The sequence below is a fragment of the Anser cygnoides genome, chromosome 1 (assembly GCF_040182565.1).
Source record: "Anser cygnoides isolate HZ-2024a breed goose chromosome 1, Taihu_goose_T2T_genome, whole genome shotgun sequence".
In the NCBI taxonomy this organism is placed as follows: Eukaryota; Metazoa; Chordata; class Aves; order Anseriformes; family Anatidae; genus Anser; species Anser cygnoides.
Genome location: NC_089873.1, coordinates 184,653,847 through 184,672,165, shown reverse-complemented (window position 1 = coordinate 184,672,165; position 18,319 = coordinate 184,653,847). Strand labels below are relative to the sequence as shown.

General features: G+C 43.8%; 1 long non-coding RNA gene across 1 annotated transcript; it reads right to left on the bottom strand.

Moving 5' to 3' along the window:
* Positions 1-8,626: 8,626 nt before the first annotated feature.
* LOC106035034 (uncharacterized) lies at positions 8,627-17,002 on the bottom strand. The gene is made up of 3 exons (XR_007165083.2): positions 16,740-17,002; positions 10,334-10,449; positions 8,627-9,678 (listed from the first exon to the last, which is right to left on the bottom strand). It is a non-coding gene; the product is annotated as an uncharacterized lncRNA (long non-coding RNA).
* Between the last annotated feature and the right edge of the window lie 1,317 nt (positions 17,003-18,319).

Genomic DNA, 18,319 nt, shown 5'->3' with positions numbered 1-18,319 from the left:
ATAAAAAAAGAAGATGACTAATACATCGTTATATAGACAAGCCACTTGACTCAAGCCTGAAGCACAGTCTGCTAATTGGACAAAACCATGGCTCGTAATCGCATTTTAACATTCCTCCTGCTTAATGTTTGTGTTTGGTTAGCTACTGAAGGGTGTTAACCTAGAAGTGGTCACCACAAAGGTTTGAAGTTACAGTAACACCCCATTAAGCAGAACATGGCACATTCGCTTCACACCTGACTTGCCAGTGGTAGCATTTGACACTCAGGAGGCTGCCAGCCAAGCCAAACAGCAGCACGGGGATCCATGCAAGGACAGCCAGGAAAGCAGGCAACGTTCTTCCATCTCTTAAAGAAAGCATGGGGGGATTCAAGCAAAGATTGTAAATCAACCATGTCCAGGTCAGCAGGCTCTCAGATAGCTCTTCTCTGCCAGCAGTCATTCTGCAGGTACATGCCCAGATCTGCACCATTCTGGGCAAAGCTACCCAATGCACGTGACAGCAGAGGGGAACCAGTCTTCAAACACCGGCTGGAGCTCAGCACATAGATTCAAATCACAGCAGTGGCTGACTGAGGTGATAAAAATGCATGACAAAAGCATGCAAAACACTGAAACTGCAACAACAGATCAAGTGAAAGTGTTGGCTTATAGGACTCAGCTTGCTTTTCTTTGCAATCACTGGGCTGGAACCTATGAGGTTTTAATAATGCTCAAGGAAATGCCTCTGTGCAACTCTGGAGCACTCTTTATGGCCGGGTCTGTATTTTCCAGTCCTCTTTGCCCTTTTTCCCTGCTGATATACTGAATGGATTACACCACTGTGGCCTCATATATCCTCTGCTACCGTTTGACTGGTAAACATAGAGCAAGGGGAAAAAAAAATCTTTCTGTATTCCAGTAGCTCCCCAGGCTCAGCTCTCAAACATTCTCTGAAATAATGCCAGCTACTTTACATAGGTGCTATTCATGTTTTTATTTATGTATGAAAATTTATTTAACCTACAGGGTGGGGTTTACTTCTTGTCCACTGAATGGTGCCACCTTCAAACATGCAAACTTGATCTGTTTGCAGCATCCAAAATAGAAACATTGCTTGAAGAGTAATTAGATCAAAGTTTAAAAGGATAGATCCTCATTAAGGCTTTTCCTCAAAGACATTACAATCTTAGAGCTTGAAGCTAATCTTCAGTGTCAGCTGAAAGGGGAGCCAGGAGGGTTGAAAGAGGGGAACAACAACCATAACTTGCAATGGTTGCTGTTGCTGAAAAGAAACAAGGATTTAGTGCTCCAAATAGTTAAATCCATAAGATCTTTGAGGGAGAGCAACAGCCTTGAGACTTTCTCAAGTTTCCCTGCTTTCAACAAGACTTTGGTGCATTGTGAAGCAAAAGCTGAGTTGCCGAGTGCCCTGACTTTCCCACCCTCCCTCTCTCTCCCCCCCAAGGAAGCTGTCATTGCAAGGCAGCCACATAGAGCATGTGGAATATCTTGGGAGGAAAAATCCATAATAAGGTTGGTGATTTCCAGCCAGATTTCCCCTGGCCTGGCTTAATTCAGTCTTTCAGAAGCTTCATTCTCTCCTTTTTCTCTCTTTAGTTTTGGTTGTTTCTTCCTTTCTTCCTGTCACACTGGTGACCCTTCTTCCCCACTCTGTTTCTTAAATAGCACAAACAGCCTGCAAAAGATCCTGATGAGTTAGAAAGGTTTTTATCATTCATGTTTTACAGATAGAAAACTGAGGGACTAACCGGCTGTACGAACTGTATGGCAGGGCACAGACTCAACCTACAAAACCATCTTTCCTGTCTCTAGCCATTCATTCAGACACAGCCCTTGCACAATGGTTTCTTGTTTAATTTTCTTTCCTTGTAGTCAGCTTTCTTTCCTTGTCAAAATCTTCAGTTTCACTATCCCTCAACTTCTTAATGTTCTTATTTGATTCTTGACCTTTTGCTACAGTCCTCACTCCCATATATCTTTATTTGTGCCCCAAAATATCCCCTTGCCAGGGTTCTGTACATTTTCTTTGTGCCAAAGCTTTACACATCCCAGGAAAGCTATATGTTCCAAAGATATGAAAGGCAGCAAGAAAGCTAATAGATACTGGCAGATTTATTTCAAACTGTAGGAGTGGATTTAAGACATGACTGATTCATAAGGCATGGGACTTAATATGGAAGAAGAGATAAAGTAATCCAATTGATCTATGCCTTAAACATGGACCAGTTCTGCTTGCTAATTAAAAGCAATAGTTATGTATAATCTATAAAAGCATTTGATTTCATTTCAATGGTCTTTGCAAATTGCAGTCCTTGATCAGCTGATTACAAGAGCAACAGATTGTAAAACAAATCTATCACCTCTTACCCCTATTATCACATCAATTACAACAAATTGTGCAGGATATAAAACTGAGCGGAAACATATGCATCCCTTTGATAATTCTGAATTTCAATTTTCCATCGTGTAAAAAGATCTCTTTAATCTCCAAAATGTTTCTAGTCTGAATCTTACAGTATTAAGAAATGTATGTGTACAACATGAATGAGTTAGGAAAGCTAGTGCACAAATGTTATTATAAAGATTATAAAGATTTATGAGACAAAATGCAGTCTACAATTAGGGTCCACTGATCTAAATGTGATGCCAGGACCAGAGCACCCTGCTCATGAGCCACTGAATACATGTGACATTACCCCTTACACATTTACACTGCTCAAATAAGAGGTATGCACCTAAAATATGTTTTCAGTGTTGGAACAATACTTCTCCCACATTACACTTCATTTCCATTTATTTAGATGGTTTATACACTTCATGCTAAACTCTGACATATTTTAAGCCACTAATTAGCTGAATTCCCATCGGACCTGCTGCTACAAGTTTCTGAGATTTGTGTAGCTAGTTAGACCCAGCCTAATCAGAGAGGTTCCATTGTACAACCAGTCCTCAGAGGTATAAAAGTATATAAAAGGATAAGAAGAAAAAAAAAAAAAGCGTTGGATCACATTGATTTCAGTGAGTCAATGGGAGGTCTGGTTAAACACAGAGTAGGAGCTGAGGAAAGAATCTTATAAATCAGTGCAATACAGATGACATTGTCAGTCTACAAAAATGCTTTTCCAATATAATAAAAAGAGGGTCACTGACACACTGGAAGAAATCATTTAAGTGCCTCCATCTTAAACATAAGTAACAAATAAAAGGAGATTATGCATTTTGCCAACCTAAATACCTTTTCTAAAGAAAGCCAAGGATCTTAGATGTTAAAGCAAAACAACCACCCCAGTGAAGAATTATCTAGCTCAGTGGACCCCTTAATGGAGAAGGAGGGGAAAGAAGCCCCTGGAGCAGACTATACAGGCTTAATTTCCCCAGCCCTCTTTCTCTCTCCCTGACAGCCCCCTGAAGGATTAGCTGAGCCACAGGGAGCTGGAGGCAAGCGGGCCCAAAGACATGGCATGGGTGCTGCAGCCAGCCCATTGACCAGTCACATCTCCAATCTTCCTGTGGGATCTGGGGTCAGGCTCGTATAGGGATTTGCCAGAACAGAAATTCAAGGATTGCTGCATGGAGAGAAAGTGGTGTGAGTAGATTCTGACTGCTACACCCAGGGAAATGTCATGTATAGGGGAAGATGGAGACTGGAGAGAGGATTATAGGAAGGATGACAAATTATTGAAATGGAAATTATTATCCAATTGAATTGTTATTGAATGGAAATCTATGTGGAAGAGAGGAAACAGTAAAACTTGACTGAGAATTGCCGTTCTGGTTTACAGATGGGCCGTTACACCATCTGAGTGAAAACCAAAGTGATAGGACCAGCACTTTATGCAAGATAAAAAGATGCACCTGCTAAGTGAAATAGAAGCTGTGCTCACACACACCCTGGCTAAGTCTCTGGGCCTAGATCCAACCAGTAACAAAAATGATTACTTCTTTTTTCCTTCTGACTTCCTATTCCACTTTCAAGTCACAAACGTTTACACATTTTTGGTCATGAATCTGGCCCCTCAAAATGGGTATTTAAAATTTAAAATTTTATGAAATTTGTGGGAAAAAAAAAAGGAAAGTAGGGCTATAAAAAAGAATGAAGAATCTGTATGGAGAGATACTACCATCTTAGAAATGCTAACAGAGAGTTTTGTGCCCATGCTAATGAGTAGAAAAAGAGATCATATTCCTATCTGCACTAGAATCTGGGTAGTTTGTTCAAATATTTTCTGTATGTAAAATAAATAAATAAACAGTAGGGATGAAAGAGGCATGAGAACTCTCATGGGGCTAAAATTTGCTTTCTGAAGCAAACACAGTTCATTTGGACTTCCGTCAGACTCTTCAGAAATATATTAGCTCAGGTTGTGCCTGCAAGTGAGCAGGCACTGTACCAAACATAAATATGCCATCTAGTCAGAGGAGGGAGAACAAGATATACTTTTTTACATGCCAAAACTTATTTAGTAACTGAACAGAAATACACAGATATTGTCGAGCACCTTTCATTATCTTTGCAAAACCCCTGGGTGAATGCATGAAGAAGCTTGAAAGCAGTAAGATTTTGCCTTTCCCTCCTTGTGAAGTTTTGCCTTATTATATCCCCAGCCATAAACATTGAATTTCAGCCCTATTCTGGTTTGCTGGAGTGCAGCCACCCTGCCACCTAAATCTTTCTTCAGTGTCCTACTGCTGTGGCCTTCACACAAAGCAAGCAACAGAGGTTACCTAAAATAAAAAAATGAACAAAATCTCCTGAATTATGAAGCCATGTATTATACACCCAACTCTTAAACTGTCATGTTTAGCACATGGCTATTCTTAAATTTGTCTTCCCTTTGCATCATTTACAACACATATGTCTCAACCCTACTGCTGGATCATTCTGGGAGGATATATGCAAGTGAGAAGCCTTAATGACACTAATGAACCCTCACTTGGGAATGGAAAAGCTATCCTGAAAGTGTAGGACCTGGTTCTTGCATCATGGTAACATGTGGATTTGTGCTTTTCATGGAGAAGAACTGCTAAGGTCAGTCAGGACTAAGGAGAGATGAGCAAGAATGAGCAGGAAAGAAAGAAACATTCTGGTCACTGCTAATAATTATCGTCAGGCAATCACGTTAACCATTTTTAACAAGAGATTGAAGTATTGAAACTCTTTATTTAGAGGTTGCAAAAAATATATGCGTGGATAGTGGAATGCAGCAAAAGAGAAAAATCCCTAAGCCAGGGAGTGCTTTCTGCTTGCCCAAGCTGGAAGAGGTCTGCACCTCCAAATTGCCTCTGTCCATCCTGGAGGTGCAACCTGCTCTGTGGAAGGGAAATGGATGAAGACATGCACCTACGTCTGCCTTCTCTACCTTGGCACAGCCACATGGTTGCTCCTGAGCCCCCATGCAAGCCCTGCCCCACCAGCAGGAGTCTGTCCAGATCTCCACAGCACTGGGTCACTGCTTGTGTCACTCAGAACCTCCTTCCACCAAGCACTGGCTAAAAGGAGGGCACTCCTGTGTGGGTGGCCATGCACAGGAACAACACCCAGAGCTCTCCATGGCCCTCTGCTTGGGTGTCCCATAGGAGTGTGGTGGGTTGACCATAACTGGTTGTCAGACCCAACCACTCTCTTAGCCCCCTTCTTCCACAGGACTGAGGGAGAAAATAGGATGAAAAAGCTCATGAGTTGAGATAAAGACAAGGAGATCACTTATTAATTACCATCACAAGCAAAAAGACTCAACTTGGAGAAAAAATTTAATTTAATGACAGTTAATATAGACTTGGATGGTGAAAAACTACTAAAATTAAACCAACACCTTTCACTCCACTGTCCTTTTTCCCAGGTTGAACTTGACATCTTCATCCCCAACAATTCCACCAGCAACCCCCAGGACAGCACAAAGGGATGGGGGCTGCAGTCAGTCCATAAGAGCTCCTCTCTGCCACTCCATCCTCCACACACTTTTCCTCTCCTCCAGCAAGGGTCCGTCACGGGCTGCAGGGGACTAGGCTCCAGCGCCTGGCCCACCTCATCCCATGCCTCCTTCCCTCTCACTGGTGTTCAAACTTTTGTTTGTCACTGCTTTTCCTCACCCTGCTCATCTGGCAGTTTGGCCCTATCTTAACCATGTTTTCCCAGAAGCAGCACCGTCTTGGCTGCTGGGCCCTGAGGCAGGGCTGTTGGAGCCAGCTAGATGTGGCTGTGTCCTGCATGGGGCAGCCCTGGCCTCACCTCACAGGGGAGCCCTACAGCCCTCGTTTGCCCTTTACAGAAGAGGGAGAGGGGAAAAGAGAAAGGGAAAGAAAGGGAGAGAAAGAAAGGGAGAGAAGGAGAGAAAAGGGAGTGGAAAGACAGAGAGAAAAGAAAGGGAAAGGAGTAGGAGTAGGGGTAGGGGAATGGAAAGGAAAGGAAAAAGAAAAAGGGAGAAAGGTAAAGGAAAACACAAAAAGGAATAGGAAAGGAGGGTTTCCCACATTTGTGCTTAACTTCCTAAGTATATATATTTGTAAATGCCTCTTTCTCTGGTGATTCAGATTTTTGTTTCTTTTCTTGTCTTTTTTTTTTTTTAACGGAATTTCATACATAAAGTATGCTTTTTATTCCATTTTTTAATTTTAAGTCTCACAAAAACACACACACAAAAAGAAAAAAAAATATTTGTTCCAATTCCCTGGTTGTGATTTCTTATGGATTGGTTCATAGTTCAGATCTAAGCTCAGTGATCAAAAAAATCAAAGGGCTTTCGGGAGGTCATCTACGGCTGCCCAAAGGCAGAATTGACTATATGTCAAGGGTTCTTGGCAGCTGCTTGTCTAACCTGTTCTTAAAAATCTCCAGTTATGGAGATTTCATCACCTCCCTAGGCAACCTGTGCCAGGGCATAACTATCCTTATCATTAGAAAGCTCTTCTTCCCACTATGTAGGATCATCTACTGGAAGATATATCATAGCTGCTGAAAAATGCTTTGAGATAATGCTGTGCTATCACCCAAATCCACCAGGTGCTTACTTACGCTTAACATTTGGTCAGGAATACACCATCCTTGAAAGATACAGAAATGTTTTTGAGCCACTCCCAAGGCAGCAACTGATAGAAACTGATTCAGATTCAATCAACCATTGGCTCTTTACAGGCAATAAATATCTCAGTGGCTGCTGCTGGATATCTTCCACACAATGAATAGGAATGAACCGGTTCCAGCACATCTCCAAAATACTTAATTCTTAAAGAATAGCCATTAAGGAAAAAAAAATAAGAAAAGAGAAGAGAAGTGCCCGGATCAAATACTGAAAGCATCCAGCCCCCAATGAGATCCAGATGGCGTTGTGAAACAGATCAGATTAGACTGGATTAGGCCAAATATATATTCCAAGTTTTTACTGCCAATGAGCGAGAAGAAGTTTCCAAGAAGGCCTGCTGAGTTTTTAATTTAAACTGGCACTCCCTGCAACATAATCACATAACTTCAGTGACAGGCAGTCGAGAGAACGCATGCATATTTTGTGCATGGCTGTTCAAATGCAAGAAAAATAAAGCAGTTGTTTAATGGTGCAAGAGGAAAGCCATTTCCAACAATGTTCTGACCAGCAGCTCTTATTTGGTGTGCACATTTCATGAGGGGAATGGAAGTTGCAAAAAACTGATCTCTTCATCCATTTTAGCTAATTCAATTTTCCGTGCCTGAAATTCCTGAGAAAAGAAAGAGACTGAGATGCATCTTATTTCTTCATTAAATTTTGTAAGAAAAAGTATTGAAGCTGTTCTCTTACTCTACTGAAAAATCTTTCCATGGAAACCAGATAACGAGGGTTAAAAAAGAAAGAAAAAAAAATAAGCAAAACAAAACAAAACAGAAACTCCAAGCTTCAGTCACAAGCCATCCATTAAAATTTTATTCTGTTCAGATCCTAGCACTCATTTGGTCCTCATCTAAATGATAGCTGAGACAGCACACTGAGCCACCTACTTTTTTAATTCCATTAGGCGGCAGGAAAACCAGCAAGCCCTGTGCCTGTGTGAAGGCTCAAACATGTACAGGGAAGCTACGCATGCAGGAAAACCTTACAAGTCCAAGGAAGAACCAGACGGCACATGAAACAAACTAGATGTGAGAGAAGATAAATACTGCAGTGTTTTTTGGTGGTCCCACAATGGACTTCCAGGGCACCTATGCCTGAATTCAACCCCTCCAACTCAGGCACGTAACTGAAGTATCCCTTCACCTCTGGTGACCTCAGTAGTCAACAGAGAAAGAGATTTCCTGCCCCACCCAGGACCTGCATTGCTCACAGAGGTGTCCCTCTTCCACTGCTGTTAGCAGGGGAAGTTTGGAGTGTTCAGGCTCCTCAATTAGTAACTTCCTTTAGTGTCCAAAATTAGATAGGATGCAATCGGGGCTTACTGCACAGTGTGGTGCAAATAGGATGTTTTTGCTAGGTACTTTTTGCACTGTGTTGGTAATTGAGGGACACAGGAACCTAGGAAGAAGTGGGGAGACCCATAAGCTATTTTAAGAAATAACTTCTAAGAAAGTTTAGAGTTTGAGTGCAGAGTGCAGAAAGGACTTTTCACCCCTTTGAGATTCTCCAGGACTTGGACAATATAGAAATCCTGTCTCCTTAAGACTCACCTAAAAAAAAAAAAAAGGCAATAAAAGAACCACTGGGGAAGTTCCTTCTGAGAGTATTTCAGACAATTACTTCTACAAAACAGATGTAACCACAAAGACATGGGGCATTCAGAGTAGCTCTGTCTGGTTTGGGCCATCTAGTCCTCATCCTGGCAGGTAGGGTGATCGGTTAATCTCTGTAGCTGTGATCAGAATATGTCTATAACACAGGTCCTGCAGCATGACTGAACTAATACCCAGTAAGAGTCTGCTTTCTGGCTGTGTGTGTGTTTGAGCACATATATGTGTCTCCATGTGACTTTTCCTCTGATTTCTTCACCAAGGATCTAAAAAACTAAAGTCAAGACTGTCCCCAGAAAATGTGTCCCATGTTCTCAATTGAACCTCTCATTTTCTGGCAGCAGGAACCTAGTCAGCATTTTAGCAGTGTTCACATACTGCAGACATGATCATTAAAGAGGGCTTATGGTTGGCTGCAACCAAGATTCTCTTCATTTTGCAGCACTGAGGCTGTGGCCTGGAGAGGCTGTGGCAACATCTCCACATCTTTTAAATTCAACCTTTCTGGGCTCCCGAGGACAAGCAATCACAGGATCAGTACGGTTCAGCCTGTGGTTTTTCAGTTGCATGTCACACTACCTCTTTTTCCTTGTCCCCAGCCTGAGGCTGATATTTCAGGCTGCAGCAGAGGGCTGCCAAGAGAGTGGCTGCCTGCATATCCCGGGGCCGTGCAGCCTGCAGGGGAAGCACAGCCCCAGGTGCTGGGAAAGCCACTTTCTGGGTGAGAGGGCTCTGCTAAGCAGCCTGCCCTTAGAGCAGCTGCTGCCCAGGTGGGGAGCAAGCTCCCCACTGAGCTGAGTGGCTTTCCCTGTTGAGCAACAGGGCAGACCCATTGCTGTAGGTCTGGGAGCACCTTACCTGTCATCTCTGTCCTTGGTCCTATCCCAGTCACCTCCTCTTAGCACAAAAAGGAAAAGCAATGAGATGCAAGTGCAGGGAAAGCAGAGGGTCCTCACCACTCAAGGGATGCTCTTTTGCCTAAACCACTGAGACAATAAAAAAGAAAAAAAAATAGAAAGAAGTATTATTTAATCTTGGTTTGGTCATGACGAGTGATTAAGAGAAGCTTTGTGTTACCAACCTGTGCACTGTCATGAGAGCTTATTTCTTGATGGTAAACAGACCTAGAAATTATAGTTAGACAGGGATATTAAATTTTATTGATGGAAAATATAACTAAAGATTATAAGCTTAGAACTGCTAACTGGTCTGTCTTCCATGTATTGAATGGCAAAAATTGCCCTGGCACTAATAGGCAGGAAAAGAAGAAAAAGAAATGACTGAAGTTGTCTATTTTTTTTCCTTTCCACCATGAAGTTATCCAGAGCAGGTTCCTTATCCTAATAAAGGCTAGTTAAGAACTTATTTTAGAAAGAATAATTATGTGCACTTTCATCTTGCACCCTGATTACTTGCTAATGATAAAAGTAAATCTGTTAAGGCAGAAAGTTAGGAGGATTTAGAGTGGACAAAAGAAAAAAAAAATCACAATTTCCAAAAAGTTTATGCTGAACAATTGACATTAAGTTATTTCCCTAAATCCTTGGTTAAGACCAGCCCAGCTTCAAGTCTGACATGGCAGGGGCTCTTTGGTCCCCCAAGGTTTCAGCCACATCAAAATTATAACAGGTATATACGTACATCCAAAGGGAAGCTAGTCAGGTGGGAACCCAAAGGTTAATTAACGGGTCTGGTAACTCGCAGCCTTTTTATCCACCACCAGATTACTCCTGTTTACATATCCAGAGATACCAAACCTGTACAGAGAGAGGAAAAAAACAACAAAAACAACAAAAATTAATTTAGAAAGCAACCCACTTTGTTACTCTCTTCTCCCTCTGCTCTTTGCTGAGGTCTGGTCGGATGGGCTTGTTCCATGTGTGGCTGCTTTTCCTCTTTCATGTAGGGTGCTTATTCCAGTACCACTGAAGCAGGTATTAATATTAATCATTCATTGCCATCACAGTCTTGACTCATCCAAAACTGCAGGGGTAGGTTTTCTTTACAGCTCCAATTAAAAATGGAGGTGGCTTTATCCTTCTCAAAAGGAACTGTTGGCAGTGAAATACAAATGACAGAAACTTTGATGCCTCAGGATCTTCCACCACCCTGCTATGAGGTTTAAAGGCCAGCAGGTTCCTGACAAAAATGTATTCAAATGCAGATACCTGCTAAGATTAGCCTTCAGCTACTATAAAAAGTTTATTTATTTCTCAGTGATCAAACTGTTGTTAAGATTAACTGGAATTTGTGTGCTTCTAAACTAAATGGCTACAGGGGATATTCTAATGAGCAGGGGCTGATATCCAGCCACAAAGGAATATCCATTTTTAAATAAAATGATATACTTTTAATTGCATTTTGTCTTTTATTTTCAATGAACCAAACCACAAGAATTTCCTTTTGAGAAATTAAACTCTTAGCTACTGAGACTCAAATAAACTTGGACCCAAAAATGAGTTTGCCCTGGATGATAAAAGTCAGGAGATCAGTTTTGCTAAGATGTGAAGCTGAAAAGTGTTTCAAAATACAAGCACTGGGACATCAGGCTGACTTGGGGGCAACCTGCCAAGCAGGCTTTGCTTTCAAAGCCTCGCTTCCCACTTGCCAAGGCAGGGAGGATCTTATTTGGTGTAGATGTCATAGTTTATGCAATATCACCCAGCGGAAAAACTCAAAGCGCACATGTCCCGCACTGACTCAGCAGAACGGGGTTACAGGGATGTGGTCTGCTGAGAAGGGATCACGCACCAGCTCAGGTCACTGGTTCCCCCATCGTGGTGGCCTTCCTCTTCCCAGACAAACACCCTGCAACCTGGCAGCTCCTCGGGGTGCTGCATTGCCTACACCCAGGGCAGGACAGCAGATGTGCAGGAACTCAGCCATTACCGACAGCAGAAAGCAACTATGGGTTCAGGACCAAGAGCCCAGACACACAAACCCCTCTCCGTGAGCTCAGGGTTGCTGTAGCGTGTGAATCATCCTCCTTCCCTCTTTCTGGGTTATTCTTTCCCTCCTCCAAAACCGCTGTCCTGCCTTCCCCCTGCTCCCCACAGCCACCAGACCCATGTAGTAAGCAGCGCTTCTTAATCCTTTCTTGGGGCCCCATTTCCTGCACCTACTAGCCACGAGGGCTCAGGCTGTTAGATGTGAGCTTGAGCTTTGGCATTGCTTGTGCATTATGAATTCGTGCTCCTCTCTTCCTGAACTTGAGCTCAAAACTCAGCTGGTGGGGACAGCTGTCGCCTTTCTTTTTTCTTTTTCGGTTGCTTGCCAAGGGACCACCCTTCACGTCTGACTCACCACCTCGCAGGCAGGCTCGGAAGGAGTTAACTTCCTTGTCACCCTGCTTTGAGGTTTCCTGCTTTGATACTGCAAAGACTCTTCGTAGAGCAGTGCAAAGGAAAATGGGGGGGGGGGGGGGGGGGGCAGGGGGGAAGCCCTTCTGGTTGTAACACCTGGTCATGATCTGCTCACATGAATAAAAATTACACTCCCCTTTCTCTCAAGTTGAAGACAATCAGGACTACTTCCCTGCAATCAGAATTAAATAAGCACATAGCCAGGCTGAGTGGGGACCAGGGAACTGCAAATCAGTCAGTTTGAGATACAAGCACCCTCAGCTGCTCTGGGCTACAGCAGCTCTGGCTGTACTCCTGCAGTGGAGGGAGCCCAAATGGCACAGACCAGCCTGCACTGACCGTCTTTGGAAACCAGGACCTCTGTGGCCAACAGTGTCTATACTATAGAGCACAAGACCCTGGATCTCCATCACTGTGGTCCCCTGTAACAGTATTATCATGATTTCTTATGCTTTTTTCCACTCTGAAGCAGTGAGGACTTTGCTCCACCCCAGTGGCATGGTGTTACGGCACTGAGAATCCATGTTGTGTACTCCTGGTGTGGCATGAAGGTATCTGGGAGTGTGTGAGGACACAAAGCCCTCAGAGATAGCGCTGGACAGTCGTGTAGGGTGAAGGCACTCACACCTGGTGCACGTCGGGTGGGCAGTATGAGCTGTCCCCAGGACTCTGCTGGGGCTGTGCCTTGGATTCAGATAGCTGAAGGAGTTTGAAAGAAAGACAGGGAATGTGTTAAGCAGTAAAGTCAATTATGACTTGAGGGTTCATGCTTGTTTCCTGACTTTTCTATTTAACACGATGGATGTACCCGTTGAGGCTGAGAGTGCCAGGGCCATGTGGGCACACACCCGCTGCAGGAATGTCCACAGCGGTGGCCTTGCAAGGCTTTTTCGCTGGGGAAGCAGAGCTAGCAAGTACGAGCAAGGATGTACAATCCACTTAACCCAAATGAGCTGATCCATGGCAGTAATTTATGAGTCTGCTTTCTGTCTGTAGTAAATGCAAAGAGGGTCCAGCTAAACCACAGTGGTAGGTGGTTAAGCTGGGTCAGATTTCCTCCCGTGTGCCATAGGCCAGGAGCATGCACTCAATTACCATGCCCCAGCTGATGCTCAATCTACTTATTGTGCCACAATATGCTGATCATATGTCTGAGCCTCAAGAAATGATTACCATTTCTGGTTTGATTAAGTGAATGTCTCTTTTGAAGCTGCAAATGATGCCGCTACAATCTATCAAGCAAATATGTATTTATGAATATTTAAAAATGCTAGTTATGCAAATATGCACTTAGGGAATTTAAAAATACACGTAATTAACCTCTTTGGGGTTGCTGTGATCTGCCGAGTGAATACATATCCAAGGAGAATAATCAAGCCAATAAGCCAACAATGACTATTGCAGATGGATACTCAGTTGTATCTCCCTGCTCCCCAGGTGGTGGTAACACACACTGGTTCTGGAGTAGACCTTATGTCTTCAGTCATTTCTCTGCTGAGCTGCAATAGCTCAGGCTGGCTGGTGATTCTCTGCTACAGCCACACCTAATCAGGGCGTTAAGACTCATTATGAAATCACTGCTGGGGAAAAAAAAATATGCAGCTTCTTTTCTAAATTAAATGTTTATGTTCATATCCTTCATACCATCATTCGCTTGAGCCTATGCCCTCAAAGGTACACAATGTTTATTGACGTCTGACCCCAGAGAACCCCACTCTCTGGTGGAATCCTTATCCCCAGGTACACGCAACTCCCAAGGAGCATGGATGGTCTAAAGAAAAGGTTCTGGGAAAACAGCCAAGGGATTCACTTAAGCTAGCAAAGACACAGAGGAAAGAGGTCGTGTTTAAAGTACATATGGGTTGTCTCCATTATCTAAAAGCTTAGCTCCCCTGCTTACTCCTGCATCTTGGTCTCCTTGCCACCCATATTGCACGTATACTACTTCACATCTGATACCTTTGTTTTCAAATCCAACAAGACAAAATGCAAGCACAGTAGTAACAGTACAGACATCAACTGAGAGGCTAAGTTGGTCAGCAGTGTGTCCAGTGAACATTCACACATGTACTGTCTGTCCAGCTGCTCTCTCTTGACTTCCAGCTGAGCCTATCAACCTCTTCTCATGGAGCAAAAGAATGGCTCTAGGAGCCACGAGTTGTCTCCTAGCTGTACAATGCAAAGGCACTACAGAAAAAAAAAAATTAAGTAATTTGGTACCTTTGAGACTTTTCTATTTACTGAATTTGGCTGAAATTAGACGATTAATTTAAAACTTAATGGGGGAGGAGAGCTAGCAAGCATATACGCGGAATATGATTGCATATTCTCAGATGACTTTTATATAATTTTATTAGAAGATGGTATTTTAAAAATCTATCTTTGCACAGAAATCTCCTTGGTTACTTACCTGGTAATCTGTAGGAGATTCTTCTACCTGAGCTGGAAGAGACTAAACATATCTCCATTTAAGCTTTCAGACACTCCAGGGTGAGCTTCAAACTGGAGCCATTTCACTTGTTCTTCCTTTATTTCTTGTCTGTTGGTGGTTGGCTCAATAGGGCTCTCATCTGAGACACAAGAAACAGGTTCAGATCAGATCCTCCTCATCTGATCCTCCTTCAGATCCTTATGAAGCCATTTGTACAGTGTTCAACAAGTAAGATTAAGAAAGCCTTGTGCCATAATTCTCCATACTGAAAGGTTCAGCTTCTTATTTACTTATTTCAAATAGAAGGATTTGAAGCCGAGGGGTGATGTTTTTAACTACCAGGCTTCTGTTCTTCTTGCCTGATGGATGCGTAGCTTTCACCAAGGCACTCTGAGCACACACTTAAGTTTTGACCAAAGCGTATCTGCATCATGACAGGAGGCAGCTTAGCACCCGTCAGCAGAGACCTGAAGATGCCCTTCCTATGTGCATGCTTAGGGCTTGATTTTGGGGGGTCAGCAGCCATGATTTTGAAGACACCAACAGAAGTTTGTTGGAGGACCTTTAGATTTAAGGCCTCGTGCACGATGGCAGTAATGGCAGGAAAGGCACCATGTCAAGTACTGTTCAGCAATCTCTAGGGCTTTCATGCCATGGCTTCTTACCTAGTGACAGAGCTTTGGTCCATATGGGTCACTTCCTTGCAATAATCTTCTGTGAAAACTTTGGGTTCATATTTACAGGATTTCTCACTCATTCTGAAGTTAGGAGCGTGCCTTTGCCGCAAGGCTTGTGGAGGATACAGCCTGCAGCAGGCCAGCATCCCTGGGGATCATTGAGTGTCCACCACTGGCTTGTCCATGAAGCCCATCAGCCTATATTGCCCACACACTCCAGAGGTTAGGTTCCAGCAGTTCCTCTTTAGTTAGGAACTAAAGAAAATTATCAACTCTTTAGTCAGCACTGGCTCACATCCAGGGGGTAACAGTAAGCCCTGAATATTATACACTGTCAGCTTTGTATGAGCAGCATGTCTTTGTATTATTTTTTTTTAACTAATTTCACTTGTTAACTAAGATTGTTGATTTCCAACTCCAGAATTGCTAAAACAAGACAGAAAGCAGGAAAGAACCAGCTAAACGTTCTTTCTGGAAATGAGAAGTATATCAGGATCCTGAAAAAAGGTATCTGAACAAGCTACAGACCTGGAGGACAGAGAGTAAGAGGAAAACTCAGCTTTGTGCAGACATCTACAGCAAGTCTGGGCTACACTGAAGCCCACAGTCCACACAGCCCTGAGTACTCTGCATCCCACACCCTGTAACCCTAACGCTGCGCTTGCTGCAGTCAGCCCGTGTAGGAGCAGTGTTGGTCCCAGCTCGGATTCAGAAGGTGTAAGGGCAGCTGGTACTGGTGCAGTGCAGCACTTGGTACTGTGGGTAGTTGCATTTGCTTAGCAATTCCTTTCTGAAAGCAAGAAAAGGCAGCACAATCTTTCACAAAACATCGGTGAAATCTAGACCTAGGGCGAGGCTAGTACAGAGAGGTGAAGTTCAGCCTTTAGGGAACATGCACTAACTTCACAGTGCCTTTAATAGCCCCATCTGAATCCACTCTTACCATACTTGTGATCACAGGAGCAGCAACTGCAACTCTAAGCCCTGCCTGGGAATCTAATCTGTGTGAAAGGGGCAAGTGAACTTCACAACAGATCAACAGAGCTGGCTGAAGTTTAGGAAACAGCATCCTGCTTCTAATTTCAGACTTCTATGAGAAAAGGCAAAATCAGGACTATTATGTTCAGCAGACTGACATTTTCACATGCTAAGTTTCAGTCACAAAACCACTTATCTCTAATGGAAATATTGACACAGATACGAACAGCAACACTAAATACTTTTAGAAAAGCATTTTATTCCTGAGCTTAAGACCTACTGTTTCAAGTGGCCACAACCAGTAGTTCTCTTAAGCAAATTAAGTCCAATTATCTGATGTCTAAATTATAATCCTCTCCCTCCTCAGCTCCATTTGCAGCAATTTTTAGCACAAGAGCAATAACAGTTATGCACACTTACCTAATTATAGATAATGATCTTTATAAAGAGCTGCTAGAATATGCTAAGCATCTTAGCATAAACATACCCATTCATTCCTACAGCAAGAGTATGGTAAAGCTTAGTGATCGTGGCAAATAGTATCCCCATAGAAGCAATCTACTCAGTACAAAATAATACTGTGTTAGTCAACGACCTACCTCCTCCCTTTTTCCATCCAATGGATTGCAGGTGTGCTTTCCCACCTCACAGAGATCTCGGTCCAGCCCCTCACATCAGCAGTTTTCTAGGAAAACATCCTTTATTGCCTCTCATTTGTGACACTTTCTCTCTTCACAGCCATGAGGCACACATGTCCTGACTGCCAGCGCTCCCCCTGCTTCAGTGTTTGCTTCGTGCTTTCTTCCAGGTGGAACTGTCACTACTGTGAGCTGCAGCTTGGCCAGAACAGAGCTGGGATGGTGCAGGTGGCCAGCTGAAAGAGCCATCTTGGCCCCTACCCCACGCTGCTCATACTGTTTCCATGTGAAGTTGATAAACTTAATGACCAGATTCGTCTGCCATGGCAGATTAAAGGTGCCACTTGTTACAAAAGGACCAGATTTCCTCAGTATGACTAGGACAGACAAGGTAACAGGCCTCCAGTCCTGTCCACTACTCCTCCTTCCCTCCCTTGATCTTCATAGAAACTATACCTGCACCATACTTCATCTACTGAAATATACCCCGAACAGCAGGGCTTACTCTGCTAGGGACACATAAAAGGAAGACCAGTTGATGAAAAGCCCTACCTGCAAGCAGCCCTGTGTCCCGGCAGTACTTAAGTCTATGTCACTGTGATGGGCAAGGTCCTTCAGCTACTGCTGCTCCCCAGCCTGGAGCAAGCCCCCCAGCTGCTGCAACCTATCCTGGTGATTTCAGGCAGCTGGCAAGGGAGAGGATAAATGCATCCTATATACAGGTTCTCCAGAACCTGGGCACTGGGCTGAGGCTGTCCTGATGTTAGGATTGTGCCTTTGCCTCTCCTGATATTGCACCCAGGGAGTTCAAAAGCAAGATGTGCCAGCTGCTAGGACAGGCTGTACCACACTTTCCAGCCCTCCCTGTATGACAAAAGCAACAGCTTCATCTCACTTAGGGCAGCTACTGGAAAAACAACTCCCTTCTTGCCACCAAGATCTCCCATTGGCATGTCTCTGGAAAACAGTTATGCAGCTAATAGAGAGCTAAAGGGAGCTGAGGTGCAGCCCTTGCGTGAGCAGGAGCAGCCTCCAAGGAGCTGGGGGGTTCCCTTGGCAAGTTTTGGGGGACCCAACCCTTAACGTGCTGTCTGAGGCACGCACGCTTTTTCATATCTGAGGACCAGGTCTGCAACCTCGGGGGAGGCAGGCTGAGCAGCAAGTGCATTTCCTCCCCTTGCTGCCAGCAGACCTGATAAACCACAAACCGCATGGCTGGGAGGGGCTGTGGGAGCAACCTCTTCACAACAGAGTGGTCCAGAGCATCTGCACCTGATGCGAGAGCCTCCTGGGAGAGATGTCACTAGCCAAAAAGGTGCCAGAGTGCTTCGTGCAGCTCTGACAGCACTGGGTTCACCCTCCTGAGAAATTATCCCTGCTGCATGGCCCTGTGAAATAATGAGAGGAAATTTAGTCCAGATCCCAGTTCCCAGCTCTGTGCTCCAGCCCATCAAATTGTCAGAGGCTACCCTGAGGTTTCAGGCGAGGGGGACATGACAGCAGCCTGAGGTTGCAGTTTTTGCTACCTCATCATCTGGTAG